General features: G+C 44.1%; 1 protein-coding gene and 1 long non-coding RNA gene across 5 annotated transcripts in view; one reads left to right on the top strand and one right to left on the bottom strand.

Annotated features, from left to right (window-relative positions):
• LOC310703548 overlaps nucleotides 1–6,742 on the bottom strand; it is a 29,298-nt gene extending 22,556 nt beyond the window's left edge. Inside the window, exons 1-3 of one of the 2 annotated variants that reach the window (XR_014524242.1) lie at nucleotides 5,845–6,742; nucleotides 4,177–4,273; nucleotides 3,416–3,503 (exon numbers count right to left, since the gene is read on the bottom strand). This is a non-coding gene — a long non-coding RNA (uncharacterized lncRNA). Of the gene's footprint in view, nucleotides 1–3,415; nucleotides 3,504–4,176; nucleotides 4,306–5,844 lie in introns of those variants that run through there. The other variant, XR_014524243.1, reaches the window with a different exon arrangement.
• PLCB1 (phospholipase C beta 1) overlaps nucleotides 1–16,026 on the top strand; it is a 479,313-nt gene that overhangs the window by 169,942 nt on the left and 293,345 nt on the right. The window lies entirely within an intron of this gene.

Below are 16,026 nucleotides of genomic sequence, written 5' to 3'. Positions count from 1 at the left end.
TAAAAACCTTGCCAAACTATTTTACTGGCCACAGCTAATAAAGAGAGGCCTTGATAGTTGCCACATTCCACTCTATTCTGATGTCATGAATATCATGACGCTGGCAGATTCTTATTGGCTTCAGTCTTCATCTGCCTTCACAGCCATTGTAACATACCACTTATTATCTTCCGCCTATTCTGCAGTTGAGGACTTCTTGGATTCACTCACTGGATCATCTCCTTGTCATGGTGAGTGGGCTTGCAAGTTGCTATGATCCTTCTGAGTGAAACCACCGGGAGTCTCATACTCCCAGCAGGGTCACCCAAGGCGGGAAGGTCAAGAGGGAGGAGCTAGACAAAGAATGATCCAAGTCATCAATAGTTTCAAGTTGACCACAGGATTGACAAGTGGGGTAGGGGGAGAGCTGTTTTGTGCATTCAAAACCCCTCTCCCCAAATGCTTTCCCACCTACAATTGAAAATATGCAGGTTATCTTAAGGTTACCAGACCTCCCCGTTTCCCGGGAACAGTCCCCGGATTTACAAATCAGTCCCCATACAAAATCCATTGAAGCTGAAAAGTGTCCTCGGATGCATTGAAAAAAATCTGGTAACTTTAGATTATCTGTGTCTATTTCCCTCTAGGGTAGAAAAACAGATTAAGCAGAAAAAACCCCAACAGTGGTCAGGGAAGGAGTTGAATATGATTTCTGAAAAAATTCCTGAAAACGTGATGGCAAAGAAAGCTGAAAACCTGACTCAGGGGAAAAAACCCAACAACTCTAATTCATGGTGGGTGGTATATTTCTCATGGGTGACTCATTTTTTTTTTTTCATATTTAGAAAGATAAACATTTTAGAGGAAGCAGATGGTAGTAGAAGTCCATCATGTTTATGCAGTGTAGATAGGCATATGAGAAAGAAAGAAAAACTCCATGCACACAGATGTTTAAAGATCAGATGTGGCCTTTAATCAGATGTATTTCCTTGGTGCCAGATATGGCTTGTGTGTAAAGGATAGTGGATGGGAAATGCAAAAAATAAAATAAAAATAAAAATGCAAGTGAGAAAATGCCAGTTTAATCACCGCAAAACAGATAATCAGAGGGTGTGCCCAAATGACAGCAAAGATGCCATTTCCTCTAGATCTTGCCAGAATGGCATGAGTGTTTGTGTGCTTTAAAGTTTCCCTACTGACTGCAAGTATGACTTTAATTTCTCTAGACTCTTGTTTGGCATAACTGAAAACTCTAGAGGGTGGTGGAAACAAAACAGGAAAAGGTTTAGATTTCCTCCTTGCTTTTGAATTGCATGCCAGCATGGTTTTCGGTGAAATACAATGGTGCACTATACAGGAATGGTTGACTGCTACTGTTTGCAGATATAAAACAAGGGGTGTATTTAATGGCTGAACACTGTTAAAAATGTATTACGCAGAGAAGTGGCATGCTGTATGAGTACGCGTGTGTGTGATCTTTCTCTCCCCAGGTATATATTTTTTAAAATCAAGGTGGTGGTGAGAGACTTTGGGAAAGCCTTCATGAGCAGCAGTCTTAACCCCTTTCTTCTGCTAATGGCAGATAATTATACTTTTCAAAGAGTTGGCTGATTTCTTTCCAGGGGTGGGGGCAGAAAATACCTATTGTGTAGCTTAAGTGCCTGATGTGCTTGGAAGCAATTCAGTAGGTGGCATTGTTTGGAAAGCTGGGGGGAAGCTAAAGGTGGCAGGCTAATTGCTACATTGGGGTGAGCCGCTGGAGACAAGGCGATCAGATTCACAGAACTTTTTCAGCTTGCCCTGAGTTTTGTTACAGGCCCAAGGAAACAAAGATGATTTAGAGGGTTTGGCAAGCTTGAAGAGGAAAATCAATTGTGTTTCAAGGGCATTAGTATTGAACAGAAACATCAAAGCCTTCCTGTACCTTTGCTTACTTTTCTTTCCCCCTCTTTTTTTAGAAAAAGCTTTTGTTGGTTTTAGGAACAACCTTTTCTCTCTGGCCTGCGAGTCTGGTGGATGGAAAGGAAAGGAAGCTGATGGCCCCATTAATATGAAACCTGTATCAGTGTTCCCTGTACAGTGGTTCCTCGGGTTAAGAACTTAATTCATTCTGGAGGTCAGTTCTTAACCTGAAACTGTTCTTAACCTGAAGCACCACTTTAGCTAGTGTGGCCTGCCACTGCACGATTTCTGTTCTCATCCTGAAGCAAAGTTCTTAACCCGAGGTACTATTTCTGGGTTAGCGGTGTCTGTAACTTGAAGTGTCTGTAACCCGGCGTACCACTGTATGTTGAAAATACATATCTTCAACTCTGTAGTTTTAACACATTGTCATAAAAAGCTTCTTTAAACCAAGATTAAAGCATTTTGTGCCTCACTAAGTATAATTAAAAGCATGCCTGCATGTTCTTAATTGAGGGGAAAAGATTTTCTCAAATAATGCACTCAGTCTTTGCAATTAACACACACAAAGGTTTTATACAGAACATGGGTGCAGTGTAGGCTCTGGATTACTCCATTCCTCCATGGGATGCTAGGAAATGGCACCTTTGCCCCCATATAAGTGTTGAACATCCAGTGCCCCTATTTTCCTGATTTAGAGAAGCTGTCCCAGTTTTTGATTTGATCCCAGAATGTCCCACTTTTCCTTAGGGTGTCCCTATTTTCTTTAGAGAAATGTTGGAGGGTATTGCGTTATCCAGCCCCCAAGCCATCTGAAGGCAGCCCTATATAGGGAAGTTGTGTGTTTTTTTTAATGTTTAATGTTTTATTGTGTTTTTACTTATGTTGGAAGCTGCCCATAGTGACTGGGGAACCCAATAAGATGTGTGGGGTATAAATAATAAAATTACCATTCTCTATTTTCATCGAAGAAATGTTGGAGGGTATGCCTCCATGCTGTACTGAACATCAAAGGCAGACAGTTTTCACTCTTGTTTCTGGAAGGGAGCAGCTCAAAGATTGATTGTAAAACTTTGGTACAGCACTCTCAAACATCTTGACAGCGAAAGGGGCCTATCAGGTATGGGGCTCACACACTTCCTGATAAATCTCATTTCATGTTTCGCCACACACCACTGCCACTCTGGGCAGTGTTTTTGGTACGATCTATACCAATTCCTTCTCAGTTCCTAGCTTTTTGTCTACTTTCTGCTATCTATGATTAGCTGTGCCAATCATATTTGGCTGTACCACAATGCCACAAAGTCAGTTTAGAGTTAGGGTGGTCAGTTTCAACCCTGTTTGAAGACCCTCGCTTTAACAATAAGGAGTGTTTTTTGCAGAGGTAAAAGGGTTGGAAAACATCTTCCATTTGGGCTTAGCTCTAATTAAGTGGGGAAAGTGACACATGGGTTAATAACAACAACAACAACAACAACAACAACAACAACAACAACAACAACAACAACAACAACAACAACAACAATTAATATACCTGGGGAGAGAAGCTTTTTATGAAACTGGGCTGGGTTTCCCTGCGGCTTGCTCTGAGTGGCACCTTTTCTCTCTCTCTGCTTTCCATTCTTCCAGAGGAAATGATAGCTCCTTTCATTCTTTGATTGCTGATACAACTACCTTCCACTACCTGGTCTTCCTCTTCTTCTCTCCTGTCTAATCTGTCCTCCAGGCACAAGCTGAAATCTGAAGCCTCGCTCTCCCTGGCCTGGCATGCCAGGGGCCTGCTATTCTTCTGCTTGCTTGCAGCCTGCCAGTTTGTCAAACTATGCCAAACCTGGGCTGGCTCTGTAAGCTGTCACCCTGCTATATCTGGATAATGGCAACAATCCTGTGTCTACCTCCATAATTTCTGTCTGGTGTCCTTGTTAAGAGTGTTGGACTGGGAAGACCTAAATCCTCCCTTAGACATGAAAAGGAACTGAGTGGCAACCTTAAACCAACCAGCCTTACGTAAATCTCAGCCCAGCCTAACTCTTGAGTGGGTTGTGAGGATTTAAAAAAGCAGAAGCCTCCTTGGAGGAAAGGCAGAATAGAAATGTAATGAACAGATTAAGTAAACAAGGTAAAATAACTATAATCTGCCTCTTTTGTGCCAGGCCGTCATGAGGTAATTGTCTTTTAGCAGAAGTCCTGCAGTAGCTAAGCTGCCCACCCGCCAACTTCCCTCCTTTCCTCTCTCTGCCTACACAATGCAGCCTATTCCAGTGACAGAGACACTAGTGACTATATTGCTGCCACCCACCTCAATAAAAGAAAGGGAGACTATGCCTCCATGCTCCGGCTTCTGTCTGCCTCAGCGAGAAAGAGAGAGACTGGCCATTGTGATGCTGTCCACCTGGAGAAGAGAGACTGGCCATTGTGACCTCACAATGATGCTGCCCACCTGGAAGTCTCAGACAGACTGGCCATTGTGACCTTACGCTGCTGCTGCCCACCTGGAGGTCTCAGAGAGACTGGCCATTGTGACCTCACGCTGACTCTGCCCACCTGAAGGAGAGAGATTGGCCATTGTGACCTCACGCTGACGCTGCCCACCTGAAGGAGAGAGACTGGCCATTGTGACCTCACGCTGACGCTGCCCACCTGAAGGAGAGAGACTGGCCATTGTGACCTCACGCTGACGCTGCCCACTTAAAGGAGAGAGATTGGCCATTGTGACCTCATGCTGACGCCGCCCACCTGAAGGAGAGAGATTGGCCATTGTGACCTCATGCTGACGCTGCCCACCTGAAGGAGAGAGATTGGCCATTGTGACCTCATGCTGACGCTGCCCACCTGAAGGAGAGAGATTGGCCATTGTGACCTCACGCTGACGCTGCCCACCTGAAGGAGAGAGATTGGCCATTGTGACCTCACGCTGACGCTGCCCACCTGAAGGAGAGAGACTGGCCATTGTGACCTCACGCTGACGCTGCCCACTTAAAGGAGAGAGATTGGCCATTGTGACCTCATGCTGACGCCGCCCACCTGAAGGAGAGAGATTGGCCATTGTGACCTCATGCTGACGCTGCCCACCTGAAGGAGAGAGATTGGCCATTGTGACCTCATGCTGACGCTGCCCACCTGAAGGAGAGAGACTGGCCATTGTGACATCACGCTGACGCGTGAAGGAGAGAGATTGGCCATTGTGACCTCATGCTGACGCTGCCCACCTGAAGGAGAGAGATTGGCCATTGTGACCTCATGCTGACGCTGCCCACCTGAAGGAGAGAGACTGGCCATTGTGACATCACGCTGACACGTGAAGGAGAGAGATTGGCCATTGTGACCTCATGCTGACGCTGCCCACTTAAAAGGAGAGAGATTGGCCATTGTGACCTCACCGTCCACCTGAAGGAGAGAGATTGGCCATTGTGACCTCACGCTGACGCTGCCCACTTAAAGGAGAGAGACTGGCCATTGTGACCTCACACTGATGCTGCCCACCTGAAGGAGAGAGACTGGCCATTGTGACCTCACGCTGACGCTGCCCACCTGAACGAGAGAGACTGGCCATTGTGACCTCACGCTGATGCTGCCCACCTGAAGGAGAGAGACTGGCCATTGTGACCTCACGCTGATGCTGCCCACCTGAAGGAGAGAGACTGGCCATTGTGACCTCATGCTGATGCTGCCCACCTGAAGGAGAGAGACTGGCCATTGTGACCTCACGCTGATGCTGCCCACCTGAAGGAGAGAGACTGGCCATTATGACCTCACGCTGATGCTGCCCACCTGAAGGAGAGAGACTGGCCATTGTGACCTCACGCTGATGCTGCCCACCTGGAGGAGAGAGACTGGCTATTGTGACCTCACGCTAATGCTGCCCACCTGAAGGAGAGAGACTGGCCATTGTGACCTCATGCTGATGCTGCCCACTTAAAGGAGAGAGACTGGCCATTGTGACCTCACGCTGATGCTGCCCACCTGGAGGAGAGAGACTAGCCATTGTGACCTCACGCTGATGCTGCCTGCCTGAAAGGGAGGGGGAGAGAGACACTTCCCTCTCGTCCTACATGTCAACCACTTTCATAGGAGAGATGCCATTTGCACCCTGAACCAGATAGGAGATTCTTAACTCCCCCCCTTTTTCCTTTCAAATGCAAGGTTCATCTCTCCTCAGGCAGACAGGCTTCACTGTCCACAAATGAGTGTGGGTTTTTTTTGCATAGGATAGCTGCTCTCTCATGCCAGCTGTCAGTGATGATAACTTCTCCCTGTGCTATCTCTTCCTCCTGCCTGCCAATTATGTATCCGATGAATGGGGAGCCACTATCCCCATTAACAGCCACCGTCTGGAGATGACAAAGCAGCAGAGAGCCAATTTGCAAAGCATTCTGTTTATTTCCATAGAAAACACAGGAAGCTACAATCTAAATTAAAAGCGAAACTAAACTCCTGTGTTCTTCAAGAGCCACAGTTCTCACAATGATGCTTAGTACCATAGATGTTTGATATGACATGTCCTCTCATGCTGTCTTCCCTCACCCTTTCTCTGTCTAGAGTTGCTTAGCGTGATACATGTTGAGTTCTTATCTTCCTTCTGCCCCGGCCGTTTGTCAGTTTGGGATACTGCTGGCCTGCGGAGGAGAAACACAGCTGGTAGCTTTATCGGCCTTTTCTGAGTGTATCACTTGCCACGATGCCCAGCTGTGCTACTTTGTGGCATAACCAATACTCAAACTGTGATTTATCCCCCAGCTAGTGACTATTTCAACACACAGTAACTGCACCAGAAAGGGCCAAAGGTGCCAGAGATGCCAGTACAGTTCCAAAATAATTATTGATGCTGGTGGGTTGCCTTGGTGCCCAACTTGTGGATTTCCTGGAAGAGCCAGCCTGGCCATAGGTAAAGGTAAAGGGACCCCTGACCATTAGGTCCAGTCGTGAACGACTCTGGGGTTGCGGTGCTCATCTTCCTTTATTGGCCGAGGGAGCTGGCGTACAGCTTCCGGGTCATGTGGCCAGCATGACTAAGCCGCTTCTGGTGAACCAGAGCAGCTCACGGAAACGCCGTTTACCTTCCTGCCGGAGTGGTACCTATTTATCTACTTGCACTTTGACACGCTTTCGAACTGTTAGGTTGGCAGGAGCAGGGACCGAGCAACGGGAGCTCACCCCGTCACAGGGATCTGAACCGCCGACCTTCTGATCGGCAAGTCCTAGGCTCTGTGGTTTAATCCACAGCGCCACCCGTGTCCCTCTGATCCAGAAGGGCTTTCTTCATATTGTTATAATTTCAAATGATAATTGGCATGAAGATGTGCATTCAATAATTAAACTGTATAACCAGAGTGATCGAAACCAACAAAGCCTTGGTTCCAAATGAGGAGCTTGTTAAAGACCCTGCGTGCTTAGCTTGGCCACACATTTAGGGGTGACATTTGTGCGGAGCTTATGCCAGAGCTTATTCATGCCTAATAGCCCAGGCTGAGTACACAGATGTGTAAGTACATGTCAGGGGGCACAATGGGTCATTGCATCTGGCTGTTAATTAGAAGTTGTGGGCATTGCAAGGGATTGGACTAGATGACCCTTGGAGACACTTTCAACTCCCATTTGTGGCTGTGAACAGACTCTTTGCAAAATGACCGTAAAGTGCACAGAGGGTGTGTGACCCTGATTAGCCCCTTCCATGTGTACCTTTGTACGCAAATAAATTTCTAAATAGTCCTAAGGTTATACATGGATATAATTACTATAAAAATCCATCATCTTGTAGCCTCACATCTTGCCACTTTGTCTGCCATCACAACACATTTTGGTTTTCCTGGCAATTTGAAACCAACGGGATTGTCTTTGGAATTAAATATTTAATAGCTTTAATTGCTCCAGCGGCAGCTGATTGGCTTTTTCAGCAATGTGATGCTCTCCAAGCTCCCATCAACATTTTCGAGAATGTATGGGATGACCTCATTCTGCTAAAGGTTAGAGAAATTGAGTTAAATTCGGCAGTTTCATTGAAGTCATCACCACATATATTTTTTTGACTGATTGATTGATTGGTTGATTGAAATGTTGCTCATCTTTGCCTAGAGTAAATGAATGCATATTGGCCTACTAACATCATCCTTTATGAACTCTCGTAAATATCCACTCTTTCTAAACCCTCTTCTTTTCCAGACAGAGCCAAACCAGTAGGAAATAACGGAGTGAAGATACATGTTGTGACACCATTGTGTCAGAGCACTACTTTGAGGCTGATTTGTTTAACTTCTCTTGCGTTCCGGCTTGCAATCCTTCTAGATTATCTTTTCATGAACATGACATAGTTGATTGCAGAGTGCCAGACGCCTTGTGTTTTTCTGTGACATAAAACACAGTGCGGTCCATTCAGATGGTAAACTAGCATTCAGTTCCCATGGAATTAGGCTTTACTTGAGCCAGTATCTGGAAAAGGGGGCCAGCATTGAGCAAGCCATAAACAAAGAAATGCTGTGTTGTCCCTTGAATTGGAAATATTACATCTGTAGTGGGTGTTTGCCATAACAGCACATTGGGACACATCAAGCTGATAAAGGAACTGTGAGCTCCTCAAGCGCCTGAATCTTTTATGGTGTGCAGGACTGCAAGTAATCCAGCTGTTTATTTGGCTGATAGGGTATGCCTTCATCATGGTTGAAGAGAAGCAACAGCGTATGGATTCTTCCATTTAGTGGGAACAGGAGTGCACTGTGCATGCATGCGCAACTGATGTGTCCAGGTAGAATTCTGGTGAACAGATGGACAAACTGAACAAGACAAAGGGGGAAAACAACCATTGCAACAATAGGAGGGGAGCGTTGAGATTTGATAGGATAAAGGAGATAATGAAATGTATTTCTAAACTAAAATGGCAAAGTATAGCATGATGGGGCATAAATGAGCACTAGGGATGGGGGAGATACTTGATTTAGTTCTGATTTAAGGGTGGATATATCAACTCTGCCCTTTGCAAAACAATACCACACCAAAACACAGGTATCAATTCACACTTATCTGCATTTTGTTATGCAGTTCTCCAGGCAGGGTTTACATAAATGCACATATCAGGGGGAAGTGTGCATGAAAATGAATACAGTCGTACCTTGGTTGCCGAACGCCTTGGAACTTGTACATTTCGGCTGCTGAACAATCAAAAACCGGGTGTGAGTGTTCCTGTTTCCGAATGATTTTTGGAAGCTGAACGTCTGGTGCAGCTTCTGTGGCTTCCGATTGGCTACATGACGCCATGCCTTGGTTTTTGAATAGTTCCTGAAGTCAAACAGGCTCCTGGAACTCATTCTGTTTGATAACCAAAGTATGACTGTATAGTAGTGAAAATAGCATACTAAACATTATTTTAGGGGAAGTTTGCACTAAAACGCTGGTGAATGTTCATGATTTTTTTTTAAAAAAAACCAAATTGAAGAAATATGAAGAGCTAAATTTATGAGTGAAAAAATGAGAAATGGAGAAAACTAAGATTCACACATTCTTCCATCTATAGTAATTTCAATGCTATTTTATCTCTATCATGTGCTTTAGTTAACATTTTTGTTTTGAAGCAGCAGCAAAGCAACAAAGAAGTAAGCAAACTCCTTTTGAATCCCATACTGCTAATGCAGTGCTTTTGTTAATTTAAAAACTGGTAAGATTTATCTTCAGAAGATTTCTGTTTTCTACAATTAATCACAGAATGACAGAAGTCAAAGCTCATGCTGCCTTATTGTCAAACCTACTCAAATCATGAGTGAATGAATTAATAAACAAACTAAAACAGCAAATAATACTTTGTGGTTTCTTACCTTGCTTTTGTGTAGAGAGATTTGTGCCCGGTTACTCATAACTGGGCTTTTTCTAAATGGGATTGGATTGGATTGGGACAGGACGCGGGTGGCGCTGTGGGTTAAACCACAGAGCCTAGGACTTGCCGATCAGAAGGTCGGCGGTTCGAATCCCCACCACAGGGTGAGCTCCCGTTGCTTGGTCCCTGCTCCTGCCAACCTAGCAGTTTGAAAGCACGTCAAAATGCAAGTAGATAAATAGGTACTGCTCCAGCAGAAAGGTAAACACCGTTTCCATGTGCTGCTCTGGTTCACCAGAAGCGGCTTAGTCATGCTGGCCACATGACCCGGAAGCTATACGCCAGCTCCCTTGGCCAATAAAGCGAGATGAGCCTCAGAGTCGTTCATGACTGGACCTAATGGTCAGGAGTGCCTTTACCTTACCTTTACCTGGCTTTTGTGTAGAGAGATTTGTGCCCGGTTACTCATAACTGGGCTTTTTCTAAATGGGATTGAAAAAAATATACTTTTTGAAGCAAGAGTACAGGTAAAACTTTGGCTTAGAGGTGTAGAATTCATTTCACAAATTTAACTTGAAATTTTTCTTATTAGCTGGCAATTTGCTCATAAATTCTGGTGACTGGTTCACTTTCCTCCATTTGTTTAAATATTATTTAAATGATGCTCATTTGATCCTACCATTTCAAAAAATACTTTGCAAACTCCCTCAAACCTCTTTCTGACATGGGAAGGAATCTCTGCTTTTCCCCTACTGTGAATGAACAAGTCCTTATGGCACATCTCGTTAGGTAATTTTCATCAGCTGTTGGTTGTCCCTTCCTTCTTGTTTGTGCCCTCATAGATGTTCTCCTTGTATTCACACCAGGAATAAAGGTTACTGATCAAACCAAATTCTTCTTCCAACCAGTGCTGCTCCTTACTGGCTCTTGACTGGACAATACCTGTGGCATCACTAATCACACCCACATACCATGCATGCACAACTTCTGGGATTTGAAAAGGGATTTTCTCACGTTGAAAAAGATGTACAATACAGGACTAAACCAGATGCAAGCATGTTTTTAATTAAAAGGTTTCTTTTAAATTGAAGTACAGTGGTACCTCGGGTTACATAAGCTTCAGGTTACATACGCTTCGGGTTAGAGACTCCGCTAAGCCAGAAATAGTACCCCAGGTTAAGAACTTTGCTTCAGGATGAGAACAGAAATTGTGCTCTGGCGGCACAGCAGCAGCAGGAGGCCCCGTTAGGTAAAGTGGTGCTTCAGGTTAAGAACAGTTTCAGGTTAAGAAGGGACCTCCGGAACGAATTAAGTACTTAACCCGAGGTACCACTGTATACAACTACTAGGGATGCCGGTGGCGCTGTGGGTTAAACTACAGAGCCTCGGACTTGCCAATCAGAAGGTCGGTGGTTCGAATACCTGCGGCGGGGTGAGCTCCCATTGCTTGGTCCCTGCTCCTGCCAACCTAGCAGTTTGAAAGCACATCAAAGTGCAAGTAGATAAATAGGTACTACTCCGGTGGGAAGGTAAACGGTGTTTCCGTGCATAGCTCTGGTTCGCCAGAAGTGGCTTAGTCATGCTGGCCACATGACCCGGAAGCTGTACGCCGGCTCCCTCGGCCAATAAAGCGAGATGAGCGCCGCAACCCCAGAGACTGTCACGACTGGACCTAATGGTCAGGGGTCCCTTTACCTTTTCCTTTATTCAACTACAAAGCAGCAGCAAGAACAGGCAATGTAGCAAGTCACCAGTGGTTAATGGCATGTGTTTCTTTTCTTTTTCCTCCTTTCTGTAAAAGTCGAATATAATGCTCAAATATGGTCCAGGATAGTGGGCAAACAACATTCTAGCAGCCATGGTAGCATCCATAAACAGTCTCTTTAGATTCCTTGGTATCTCTTCCCCCACTATTCTGAGCAAAAAGGTTTTTATGAAAAGTTATCTTAAACATTTTTAAAAACTCATTATAAATCATTTCCCAGAAGTCTTTCGCCCTTCTACAAGTCCACCACATATGCATAAAGGTACCATCATTATATTTACATTTCCAACATATTTTGGTGGAATTTTTATACATCTTTGCAATCTTAACTGGGGTTAGGTACCAACGGTACATCATTTTCATGTAGTTTTCCTTTAACGAACTACATCTTAGATCCTCCTTCCACAGCCTTTCCCATGACTCGAGTGGGATATTATGTCCCAAGTCCATTTTACCATTACATCTTTAACCATGATATCCTTTAATCCATTGTCCCTTTCTTATTTATTTATTTATTTGAGGTATGAGTTACATCTCCGCATATACACATGGAAAGTGCCTGGGGGAATGTTCTATAAAAACTCTAGAGATACATATATGCTGAACTGGGCTTTTAAAACTTTGTTTGCTATAGCTTCCTTCCACGCTTATCAAGCAGTAGTTCCTCCAGGCTGATCGGAACCTTCCTAGTATATACTAAGGGAAGAAGAGGCAGTTGCCAGGTGAGAGTGAAGAGTAAAACAGGCATGTGGATAGTGAGTGTGTGTGGTTTTTTAAAGAAGTCAAATTATGGGTATTTTATTACTTCCACTGAAATTGCTGGATCTTCAAGTGCTTTTGCCTGACTGGATTGCATCCAGTTTAACTGATTCTATTTATACAATCCATTTTGAGATTTGCGTTCTCCCTTCATGTATATTTTAGTATGGTATATGCAAATAGTTGAAATAGTTTCTCAAACATTAGCTGAATCCAGTCTGTTTTAATGTTGTTTGAATTCTGTTACCCTGCTTGTCTTCCCAGGTATGCCAATTTATAGATTAATCTGGCACTTCTTAATGTGTTCTATAGCTTCCTAGCAGCCTGCAATTAAAACACCAGTGGCTTCCTTATTCATGCATTCAGAACCTTTTCCAGGATTTTTCAAAAGCCCAGTATGAGCTGTGTGTGGTGATGGTATTAATCCTGCCTTGTTGCCATCTGGGCAAGGGATGATATCAACTTATTTTTAGCTGACAGTACCTTGTCCAGTCAAAGATTCAGGATGATTAATTTTCCTGGGAGTTTGTGCGATGGAGGCTTGAACCTGCAAAGCTACAGCTGTCGCCTGTTGGCAACACTGGGCTAGTTATCACCAAGAGTTAAGGTAGACAGGCACTTCGTAGCAGTTGAGAATGTCGTATCCAGATGTAATTTGTTGAGAAATGGTACTTAAACTCGACATGCTGTTTATATGACAAACAGGTGTATGTTGTGTTTGTATCTAAGATATCAGTGCCCTCTAGGCTGAGGATGTTGTCCTAGAACTAGTCTCTGGGTTTGCTAAAGTGGTGTGTCTAGCTCAGACAAAACACCAGTGTGCTGCAGTTGTGTGTCGAGGTCCCCAGGGCCACCCCAAATAACTCACACATCACACCAAAATTTTAGTTTAAGGTTTTTGGCATAGTTTTGGCCACAACTTTATTAAAATACAAATATGTGAGTGGTTGCTTAGGCACTGGTTGCGACTATCTGCCCCCCCCCCATAGGGGACAGTCTGACATTCCGCATGCCTGCGAAAGTCAGAAAAGGGGAATACACTTGGGGCTAGCGATGGAGCAGGGAACCTGCCCTCAGCCCACCCCAAATGCAGCCAGGAGCTCTTGCAGTGGCCCGAGCTCCCTTGACAGGGTGGACAAGCAATAGTTAGCCCCCGATTCCTTTAACAGAATCCCTTGCAGCAGCAGCATTAGAGGGGCAGGCACAGCCAATCCATGCCCCTCAACCAACCAAACCATAAACCAATGCCAAAACCAACTGGCCCAGCCAATCTGCCAGATGGACAAAATTCCTACCGGGCCCCTGCCTCAAGAGCAGACGGCCCCATGACAGCAAGGTCAACCAAACAACCCTAATTCTAGGGAGGGGGGGTGGGCAATCCAATACACGGGCGAAAAGAGGAAGCCCTAGCCTCATGCAAAGAATTTTAGCATTTCTGGCTGTCAATCAACAAATGGCATCATTAACTTCTTCCCAACGACAAGGGAAGCCCAATCGCATCAGTGGCCAATGGTCAATTAGCCCGCCCCACAACTTTGGAGTGTCCTGGCGGCCCCCACCGCAACACACGCTCTCCATGAAGGAGAACACGCTATATCAGTTCAAGAGTCAGATAATGTTCTCTTGTAAGACTATTTCTCATGTAGATGCAAACTGGGATCATTGACTTAATTTTACTTAAAGTCAGATTTGTAAATAGCAATAATATTTCACCACTTTGCAGCCACAGTTGGTACACATTTACTAGATATCTGGAAATACCCGTGAGAACATGTACTTCCCCCCTGTGATTTCGAAAGACAGAGCTGCTCAAAAGTGAGGGCACATAGCTAAAAGGAAGTTGAAAGGTAGAAGCAAGAGTCAAATTTATCCAAAATACTTGGCAGCAATATTGAAGATTGGGTAGAAGGTATTCCACATTTTATGCACCATCAAATAAGAAGGCTTTTAAAAGAAAAAATGGCATAGCAGGTGAATTTACAAAGACCCACACATCACATGACATGACAGATTAAAACAAACTGTGGTTTAATGTGGACAAAGCGCAAAATATGCTGGACATGTTGCTTTCTTCCTCACTGATCAAGTTTTGGTACTGTGTCTTATGTAGTCACCCAACCACACCTTGCCTTCCTGTCACACTTTCTAAGTGAGGCTCCTTTAGCCTGTTTTGACAGCTATCATGGGACGAGGAGTTGCTGCTGGAGAATAGACGGCTGAGAATTTCTGTCCAGGTTTCTCTTCTCACTAGATCGGAAGAAGAATTTGCATTACAATTCAGCACCAGCTCTTGTAGATAGAAGCGAAAACAGTATCATAATTTCATCTGCTGCAATCACTGAAGCTTACACTTAACACTTGAATGGAGATATTATAATATATATAAGAAAATTGGGAATCTGTTGCTTCTGAGGTAAATTAAGACCAACAACAGCTGCACTTGTTTCACAACCATGCCTTCCAATCTGTGTGTGATTAGTGAATTGATTAATCTGAAACTACTGGCAGTACTGTACAGCTCTGCTGAAAAAAGCAAGGGCGGTCCTTCTTAAATCTCCAGGCGGCTTTCATCTCCTTGCAGGAAATCTCCTTATGTTAATACCTGCTTGTTGGTTTTAAATGACACATTGGGCTAATATGAGCCAGAGAGATCAAAAGGGGTTGGCAGGGCTACTGTAACTGCAACCAGGATAAGGACCGCATCACATAACGGCAGAGGCAAAAACAGTGGTTGTGAATATGGTGTGTTAATAATCTCATTCCAAGCTTTCCACAGGCTGTAGAATATCAGCGTTGAGTAATAATAAGAGGATGATGACACAGGGTGAAATTCAACATCACATTATTACAGACATTCAGTCTGCAGAAGTACACCAGCTTGCCAAACAAAAAGATCCTTCTTCTTACCCAAGTCAGTTTCAGGGAGTGCAGGAGGACGAGAAACCTCATTGTGTAAGTGGAAGCCCTTGTGCAGGACTTCTTCAGATGAGGTTCATTGGGCAAATCCTTAGGTGGATTAAAAGATCAGGGTGTTTCTTTCCACTATCATGCCTAGAAAATCTGCAGCAAAGTATTTACAAAATGTTTATAATGCTAAAAAGTTATTTGGAATTTTTATTGATATTATTTCTAAATTGTAATTTTTTAAACTGTTAATTGTTCACTTGAGCTGTTGTCAGTCAGTCAGTAGATTTTATTGCTTATAGCCAATGGCCGTCACAATACAGTAGGAGCAGAAATCACACAGCTACAAAATCGAAGACATTACATGCACCAGACCAGGACAAATCTAAAATTTAAAAACATTCCTTCTAGTCAGCATCCTTAAGGTTGGGCACTTGTACTCTCCAGAAAGGTTGCCCTTATCATTCTTGCTGGTAGTGCCACCCTATAGCTGATGCATTTATCAACAGCTGCCACTTGAGATGCTGTGAGCCACTATGGGCAAAATTTTGTGGAAGGGTGGCATACAAATAAGCAGATGGTGATGAAGATGATGAAAGAGAGTCACAGTGTATTCTCAAAACACAGTTCTGCAGTCTCCCCAGCAACAGGCCTTTTACATCTTTCTGAACACCAGGCTTAGGATTCCAATGGATGCAAACCACAGAGGGCCAAATCAGACATACCATTATTAAGTGCAAACAGGAATTGTACCAGCATGCTCTCCTTTGCTGCTGTCCTCCCCGCCCCCTGAAGCACCAGGTTAGGTACTTTGGTTGTAATCTTTCAAAACATGTTATGTCTGAAATGGGGAACTGTGTTTTCATGCTCATTTGCTTGCTAAGATTTGAAAACATTGTTTGATCCTTGTTAGTAA

The sequence above is a fragment of the Podarcis liolepis genome (assembly GCF_965112155.1).
Source record: "Podarcis liolepis genome assembly, chromosome: 3".
In the NCBI taxonomy this organism is placed as follows: Eukaryota; Metazoa; Chordata; class Lepidosauria; order Squamata; family Lacertidae; genus Podarcis; species Podarcis liolepis.
This window is presented reverse-complemented; position numbering and strand designations above follow the sequence as displayed.